This window comes from Orycteropus afer, unplaced genomic scaffold (genome assembly GCF_000298275.1).
Source record: "Orycteropus afer afer isolate SDZICR_OR568_19922 unplaced genomic scaffold, OryAfe1.0 scaffold00035, whole genome shotgun sequence".
Classification (NCBI taxonomy): Eukaryota; Metazoa; Chordata; class Mammalia; order Tubulidentata; family Orycteropodidae; genus Orycteropus; species Orycteropus afer.
Window position 1 is genome coordinate 1224405 of NW_006921622.1, and position 8711 is coordinate 1233115.

Consider the following 8711-nt stretch of genomic DNA (forward strand, 5'->3'; position numbering starts at 1 on the left):
GTTCAAACCCACCAGCCACTCCTTGGAAGGAAGGTTGGGCAATCTATTTCTGTAGTGATACTGCCTCAGAAACCCAAGGAGGGGTTGCTATGAGTCAGATACGACTCGACACCAGTGAGTTTTTTTAATTTGTGGTAGATATGTAGGCACTGAAATATTTGCCATTTCAACAGTCTTCACAAGTACAGTTCAATGGCATTTTGTTCATCATGTTCAACCATCACCATTAGCCATTAACCAGATTTTTTCATTATCCTTAACAGAAGCTCAGTATCCCCTGAGCATTGTGTCTTCCTTCACCTTTCTCTGTTGCCCGTCCCCGCCCAGTAACCACTAGTCAACTTTGACCTCCATACCCTTCTATATTCCAGATATTTTATGTAAATGGGATCATAGAATATATATCCTTCTGTGACCAACTTATTTCACTGATCATAATGTTGTCAAGTTTCATTTGCATTACAGCGTATTATATAACTTCATTTTCTAAAAGGAGAATTTTTAAAAGGTAGAGTTGTATACTCAAACTCTCATCCAAAACCTCATGGAGTTTTCCCATTGAAGAATGTTCATGTTGTGGGGGAACTTATCAAAGATACCTTGAAATATTAGAACTGGAATGGACCCTAGAAATCTATCCTCTACTCTGCTCACTTTGCAGGTAAAGGTACTGAGATAGAATAGAGCAGAATCAGGCCATCTGATGACTTTGCTAATACACTTCAACTACACCACAATATGGACCTATGGTACCACTCCTAGTAACTAAGGCTTTCCTCCTTCCACTTGCCCTGTTGCCAAAACAAAGGTTAATATTGCAAGTGAATGTCCTGATATCATAATGTCCTGTAGGATATAGAAAGGGACTCAGTAGTCATCATGAAGACATCATCATGAAGACATCATCTCCCAGCCCACTTGGTGGACCTCACACTTTTGTCACATGTACAAATCCAGGTAGAGCATGGACATTTGGCTTTGTGTGTGTGTGTGTGTGTGTGTGTGTGAAAACCAAACCAAAAACCAAACCTACTGCCATCGAGTCACATCCGACTCATAGTGACCCCTCTTTGGGTTTCCGAGGTGGTATCACTACAACCTTCCTTCCGAGGAGTGGCTGGTGGGTTTGAACCGCAAGCCTTCTGGTTAGTAGTCAAATGCTTTAAGTGCTATGCCACCAGAAAAGCAAGTTTAAATTATTGGTCTGTTTCCTCTCTTCTAGAAGTGTTGTACCATTTGCTTCAGGGAAAACTTATTTTTGTTCCCCAAGAGTTTCAGGTAGGGTTGAGTGGTAGACACACTTGTGGCTACTTACTGCCACTTTTCACTCCTTGAATTTCTCAGAAGAATCTCTGGAAAGTTACTCACGCTTCAGCTCTTGTTCTGACAGTTTGAATAAACCATTTGATATGACATATTACTCATCATCTTTGTATGTATATAATAATAGAAAATGTGTCAATTTAAAAAAATCTGATTTTCTTCAGTCCTCATCAAGGAACCAAATGCTCTCATATATGGTATTAAGTTTGGAACTGGACCCTGGAATCTAATTTTCACAACACTTTCCAACCATTTATCAAGGTTATCACATTTCCTATTCCTTCTGTACTGGATTGTTTTTGACCCCTAAACCCTATGGGGGCAGTTCTACTCTATCCTTTGTGATTGCCATGAGTCGAAATTGACTCAATGGCAGTGGGTTTGGATTGGTTCCGATGATAAAGTCAAATCCAGATCATTTGATCATCTGATCATTCTGATCATCCTATGATTTTCATCTCCCCCACATCATTTCTGTTCCTTTCAAAAAGTTGAGCAGATCCTAAGCACACAACTCCCACACAAACGTGCACGGTCATCCGTTAATCTTTATTGAGCACTCACTGACAGCATAGCCCTACACGGGGCTCTTACTAGGGCAAAAAAAAAAAAAAAAATTATTTAGTCACAAGAATGATTTCCAAATCAGGCAGCACTTAAACAGAAATAGCATTTCTTAAAAAAGGGGAACAAAAAAAAAAAAAAAAGAAGAAGAAATTAACAAACCCAAGGGCTAGCTAAAGACACAGGCATAAAAAAAATATAAAAAGTTGGGACTAGATCAGCTACTTACTGTTAATTTTTACATCTACAAACTGTATTCCAGAACATATACACCTTTGATTGAAGAGCTATAAATTTCCAGCCAGAAAGGATCTGATTAGAGTTACACAGGGAAATAGTATATCCTTGTGGCTTTAGAAGCAGAAGGGTCTTCATTTGAATCCAAGCCTCCTTAGTAGCTGTGAAAGCTATTGAATCTCCCTGATGCCTAAATTGCTTTTCTGTAAAATGAGGATAGTAGTAATAGCTATCTTATGGGGTTGTTGTAAAGATGAGGTGAGTTTATGCATACAGTTACAATGGCATCCAACTATTTATTAACAAGAGCCTAATTTTCTAGAAGAGTTTCCTATATGATAGAACTTTGATACAAAACAAAACTCAGAACAAGGGCCACTTTACCCTTCTCCAAAGTATGAAAACAAAGTTTCCTGTCAAGAGCATTTGGATCCTCTTCAGTTTGATAGACCATGCTTTCAGATTTAGACCTAGTAGGATGTATTAGAAAGGAGCTCTGGTGATGTAGTGGTAAGACATTTGGCTGCTAACCAAGAGGTGGTCAGCACAAATCCACCAGCTGCTCTGCAAGAGGAAGATGAGGCAATCTACTTCCATAAAGATTTACAGCCTTGGAAGCCCAATGGGGGTCACTAGGAGTTGGAATCGACTCAATGACAGTGTATAGGTTTAGGAGGCATTAGAATGTGCTCTTTGTCCTTTAGAAAGTCCCCAAAATCAACAGCTTACAATTGTATTTAAAAATTATTGAAACAGTTATGCAGGAACTCCTGCTGTGGGAGATAGTTCTCAAAAACACATATATACAAATATCCAGAGATTATGGCACTTTGGGACAGTTAGCCAAAGGAGTCATCACTCCAAAAGAGACTTAAGTCATAACCACATTCAGCAGGGAATTTTCAGCATTGGAGATAGTGAGTTGGAAAGCTATCTTGGCAAGTATATTGTCAAAAATTACCGAATAGCCAGATGGAGATGGTAATCAGCATGTTACATAAGACTGAGTTACAGTGTATGACTTCAAGTTAGTCTAAAATTCTAGCTGCATCAATCAATGGAAGTCTGAAATTTCCAGTATAGAAGTGATATTTTATACTTGCCATGGGTGAAATGTTTGATCCCTGTGGGCCTACTTAATGTAGAATTGAAGGGAAATTTACTAAGAATGAGATCTGAGAGGACACTAAGTCCACAATTAAGCTCTGATTGTGATGTCCCAGACATACAAGGAAGATGAATGGACTCAGGAAACTAAAAGCAGCTCCTATGAGACTACAGGGAAGTTTTAAGCAGAAGACAGGGACACAGATGAAAACCTGTGCAACAGACAGATCAACAGGGCAGGAAATAATAAGAATTGTGGTAATCTTACTGTTTCGATTTGTTTTGTTTTAACAATCAAAAACATCATGCATTTTGAGAGGCGAAGCTACAGTGAACCACCAACAGAAAGAGATCCTGCCAAGAGCAGCTGATAATCTAGAATTGGGCTTTAAGAGTAATTAGGCTGGAAGAGACACTAACATCAAGGAAAGGCATACTCAGCCCCATGCCTATGTGATTATAACCCCAGAGTAACTCACCATCAAATAAGAACAACATGTACAGTGAATAATTACTTTGCCCCTTGTATGCAAATAGGTACTTGTATGTAAATAACCACATCAGCTTTTCCCTAATACAAGCAATCTCTTGAGGATAGTTTAATCTATGTAACATAGATACAATTTGAAATAATAATCCTAAAATGAAATTTGAAGGTATTTTATACTTGTAATAAAGTGCAAAAAAATAAAATTAATCCATTGGCAGGTAATTGTAATATAAGCGAATGAACGAATGAGAAAATGAACAAATAAATAAATTTGATCTTTGTCTCTGGAAAGTAGAAAAAGTCAGTAGAAGTTGGTCCTACGTAAATGAAAACTTAGATCAAAGTTTTACAGGGTTTTTCTTTTCTTCTTTTTTTTTTTCCTGTCTAATTCAAGATATAAGCGGTAATTCTAACACTTGTCAATAGCACAGAGGTTCTATGGTTTTGCTCAGGCCCTTCTAACTACCCATCAAAGGATGAGAAGATTCTGGCCATGAGCCACTCCATAGATGCTGTTCATTCTGGAGTTGTTAGCATTTTATTGTCTGCTGCTGCCCTGTTTGCAACCATTTCATGAACTAGCAACACAGGGGATGGAACAGAGGCAAAATCATCCATTTTATTATCAATGGCAACTTTCATGAAAGAAAGTGTAAAATTATTGGCTAAATTAGGGGATTTCCCGAACATATCCATGATCCAATAGCTGCCTTCATATACATGTGTAGATATCTCCCATGACTTCTTTTATGTTTTTCATTGATGATATAGGACTTCTGATAAGTTGTATATTGAGTAGTTTAAGGGGCAAGTAGGTAAAATGAGAGCTATTGTGTAGGGGAGGAAGTGTATTATGAACTCTTGAACATTAGTTTTTGTGGGTGAGCAGGAGGTCTAATGACCAGATATTAACCACCCATAATGGCTTGGCTTTGTCAGAAGCCTCAGATGGTTTTGGCACCCCAGCTCTTATGAATTGTATTGTGTACCCCCCAAATATATGTTGATGGCCCACCTCCTGTGTCTGTGAATGTCATCCTGTGGACTCTAAACCTAATCCCTTCTGAGTGGTGCCTTATAAAGGGGAGAACAGACACAGACACACACAGGGAGAAGATGCAACCTGACTATGGGGGCAAATGTGTCTATAAGCCTAGGAATGCCAAAAATTGCCAGCAGCTCCTAGAAGCTGAAAGAAACAAAAAAGAACCTTCCCCTAGAGCCATCACTCTGAATTTGGGCTTCTAGCCTCCAGCATTTTGTGAAAATAAATTTCTGTTCTTTAAAGCTACCCACTTGTCTTATTTTTTTCTATGACAGCCAGGATCTTGAGACACCAGCACAAATGAGCATTGTACTGCCCTCAGAGAGACCATAGATTGAACTTCTTTTCCCATTACCCCAGGGCTGAGGGTAGCATCCACATGGTCCTTTTTTTTTTAAAAAAAAAAAAAAAAAAGTAATAATAATCTTGGAAGAAAGAGGAAAGAAATTAGGAGCCAATGGAAAGGAATCTTAGGAGAAGTGTGATCTCAAAAAAAAATTATGCCTTAGGATTAAAATATAATCAACCTTTTCTTCTGAAATTCAGAACAGGCTCAGAAGGCCCTAATCTAATATTTCATCTAGTGTTTGACTGCACTAGTTAGAATGGATTTTCAGGATAAATAATTTCTATTATCTTCTCTTTAATGTGTTCAATTTAATTCAATTCAATTTAATTTACAACACCAAGCAGGGGCTTTGCTGTCTGCTTCCCCTTCCTGCAAGCATTTCCATCTCTAAGCCATCTCACTCATGGTATTTCCAGTCATCTTCCTTCAGGACCCACTCAGAGCATGTCATCATTCTATTCAGAAACAGTGACTTCCTCTTGGTCTCAAGTAGAAAGCCAGAAAGCCCACCGACTTCAGGGTGGAATGCCAGGCTCTTCACAAAAAAGGCCTCCTTAACTTCTCAAACTCTCAGTCTTGTTTCTTTTTTCTCTTTTTGTTTCCCCCCATAGCTTACCTTTTCCTTTACTTCATTCTCCAAACCAAAAAAATAAAAAACAGTTGCCACCAATTGTCCTCTGAATCATAGTGACCCCATGTATTACAGAGTTCAACTGCTCTACGGGATTTTCTTGACTGTAATCTTTATGGAAGCAGATCTGCAGACCTTTCTGCAGCCACTGAACGGGTTCAAAGCACTAACTTTTAGGCTAGTAGTCCAGCGTGTACCAAACTTTATTCCATTCCCCATTTATCAGTTAATTGTACCTGAGACTGCGTTATGATTTCCCACTTTGATCTTGCCCTTCTCTCAGCCTACCTCCTTTCTCTCTTTCCTCCTTTTGCTATTCTTTTTTCTTTCTTTATCCTTTTTACAAGGCTCTGTTCCAAACTCACCTCCTTTGTGGTTCCTTCTAATAGCTCTCTCCCACCACCCTGGTCTCTCCCACTTTACCCCCCACTGGACTTTTCTTCTCTAGCTTCCTGAACATACTGTGTATCACTTCTACAGCACTTACCTCACTCTTTGTTATAGGCACTTGCCCTTTCTCCTGCTATTGAGAGAAATGCCAGGTCTTTTCATCCTTGGCCTCCCACCCCACCCCACTCCCATATACAGACACTAAAGATATGTTTTCTGGGGCTAAATACATATTTGTTGATTTGAATTGTTGAATTGGGAATAAACAGCATAGCTTTCAAAAGAACTTCTTAAGATTTAAGAACAAGCCTGGATTGCAAATTAGATGTTTCTAAGAACTCTGTTTCCCTGAAAACTATTCAAGCTCTGCCAAAGGCTAGATTAAGAACCAGTTAAGTATCAATTCTTTATCAAAGAAGCAAAGGTAAGAATTGAGGAGTAATCTATACAAGAGCTGGAGTTTGGAATATATTAAGGCTTTAGAAGTAGACCTAGCATATGTGTTTTATGCAGAAAGAGATGCTTATAGACTTGCTGTATTCAGGGCCAGTTCTAATAGTTCAAAAATACTACTAGATTTGTTTAACCATTGTATTAGGTAGTGCCTGGCTACCACTGTCCACCACTTTGCAAAGGGATCAGAATAAGGAGATCCTGGATGGAGTGGGAGAAAAATGTGGAACAAAACTCAAAATCATAAAAGAAAAAAAAAAAACACCAGTCTTCCTGGTCTGATAAAATCTGGTGAAAACTCCAAGACTAATCACCTTTCATGCCAAGAATTGAATTGAACTCAGTCCCATGGCTTCTAGCCAAATAATAGGTTTACAGGTGAATATTTACAGCAGGTAGTTACACTCTTTAGACTAATCAACCATGGAAGATGAGAAGGACAGCATTTGCACAGGGAGCTAGCTCAGAGGACAGGAATGCAGAGGAAAGAATGACACAGGGAAAAGGTTATTACAGGGAGAAAGTGGGAAGAGAGTTGTTACATTAAGAGGATTGCAATCAGTGTCATAAATCAAAATGTGTATGAACTGTTGAATGGAAAATGATTTTGCTCCATAAACTTTCAACTAAATCACACTCAAAAAAATACTACTAGATTTATTTAACCATTATATTTTCAAAATACCTTACACTGTGTGTGTGTGGTGAGGAGCAGAAATTTCTCTGAGCTCACTGAAAAGGAACATGAATTCTTCAGGATGTTTGCCTAGGAACTACCTAAACTACATGCCCCAGTGAATTTGCTTCATGGATGTTCCCCTCATTTCTTTAAGATTCATAGTGAAGTATATTGCCTATACCCTATTTACTGTGAAGAAATGGGAAAAACATGTATGAAATAGTTTCTTCTAAAATACAGAATGAAGTAATCATATTAATTCTTTAACCACCACCTATTTCCAGGAAAGTATTTGAGGTTTCTTATAAGGAAAATATAAAAGACATGAAAAGTACTTCTTTAAAATGAAAATTAGAGAACTAAAATTATGTGACTGAAGGAAGTGTCAGGGAAAAGGAAGAAAGAGTTGTACTAGAAATACTAGATCAAGGATGATGGATTTTATATAAAACATAAAAAAATACTTTCTGTTTCCCAACATCCAAGGCAAAAAAGGGAAACACCATGGGTTACACTTACCTCATTGTTTAATAAAAGAAACAGTTTGGTATTTCCGAAAAAAAAGCAATTTTTCCTATCTCAGAATTCTAAGACAAATTTATCGAGTGAGGGCTATGAAGCAACATAGGGCACCTTTACAGAAAATGAGAAAATGTCCCCTAATAAGGAAAGAGCAGCCCAAGTCTTATTCAGCTCACCATACATTATGGATTGAATTGTGTCCTCCAAAATATGTGTTGAAATCCTGGAGCTCTGGTGGTATAGTGGTTAAGGCATTTGCCTACTAACCAGAAGGTTGATGGTTGGAACCCACCGTCTGCTCTATGGAAGAAAAATGAGACAGTCTGCCGCTGTAAAGACTTATAGCCTTGCAAACCCAATGTGGGTCACTCTGAGTCAGAATCAACTCAATTACAGTGAGTTTAGTTTTGAGCTTACACCTGTAAATATGATCCATTGGGACAGAGAGTTTTCTTTGTAGCATTGATGTGGTCATACTTGCATTGGGTGGCTTCTATAGCTAATCACTTCTGAGTTATAAAAAGAGCAGAATGGACACAGAGACACACAGAGAGAGGAAAGGGAAGACAGATGCCATGTAAGGACTCTCTACAAGCCAAGGAAAATCCAGGAAACAAGGAACACATGTAGCTATGAACAAGGAAGGAATAAACATGATCAAGATTTGATTTGGATGTTTAGCTTCCAGAACTGAGAGAAAATAAATTTCTGTTATTTAAAACCACCTGTTTGTGGTATTTGTGTTACAGCAGCATTAGATATCTGAGACACCATGCCCTCACACATCTTGAAATTCATTCTGAGAAAGTTGACATGCTGAATAAGAGACAAATACTATCCCTAGAAAACAAGCAATTATCTAGAATGAATGGATGGGGCAGCATTGAAGAGCAGAGAGGGAAGTTTAAACCAGAAGTGGTG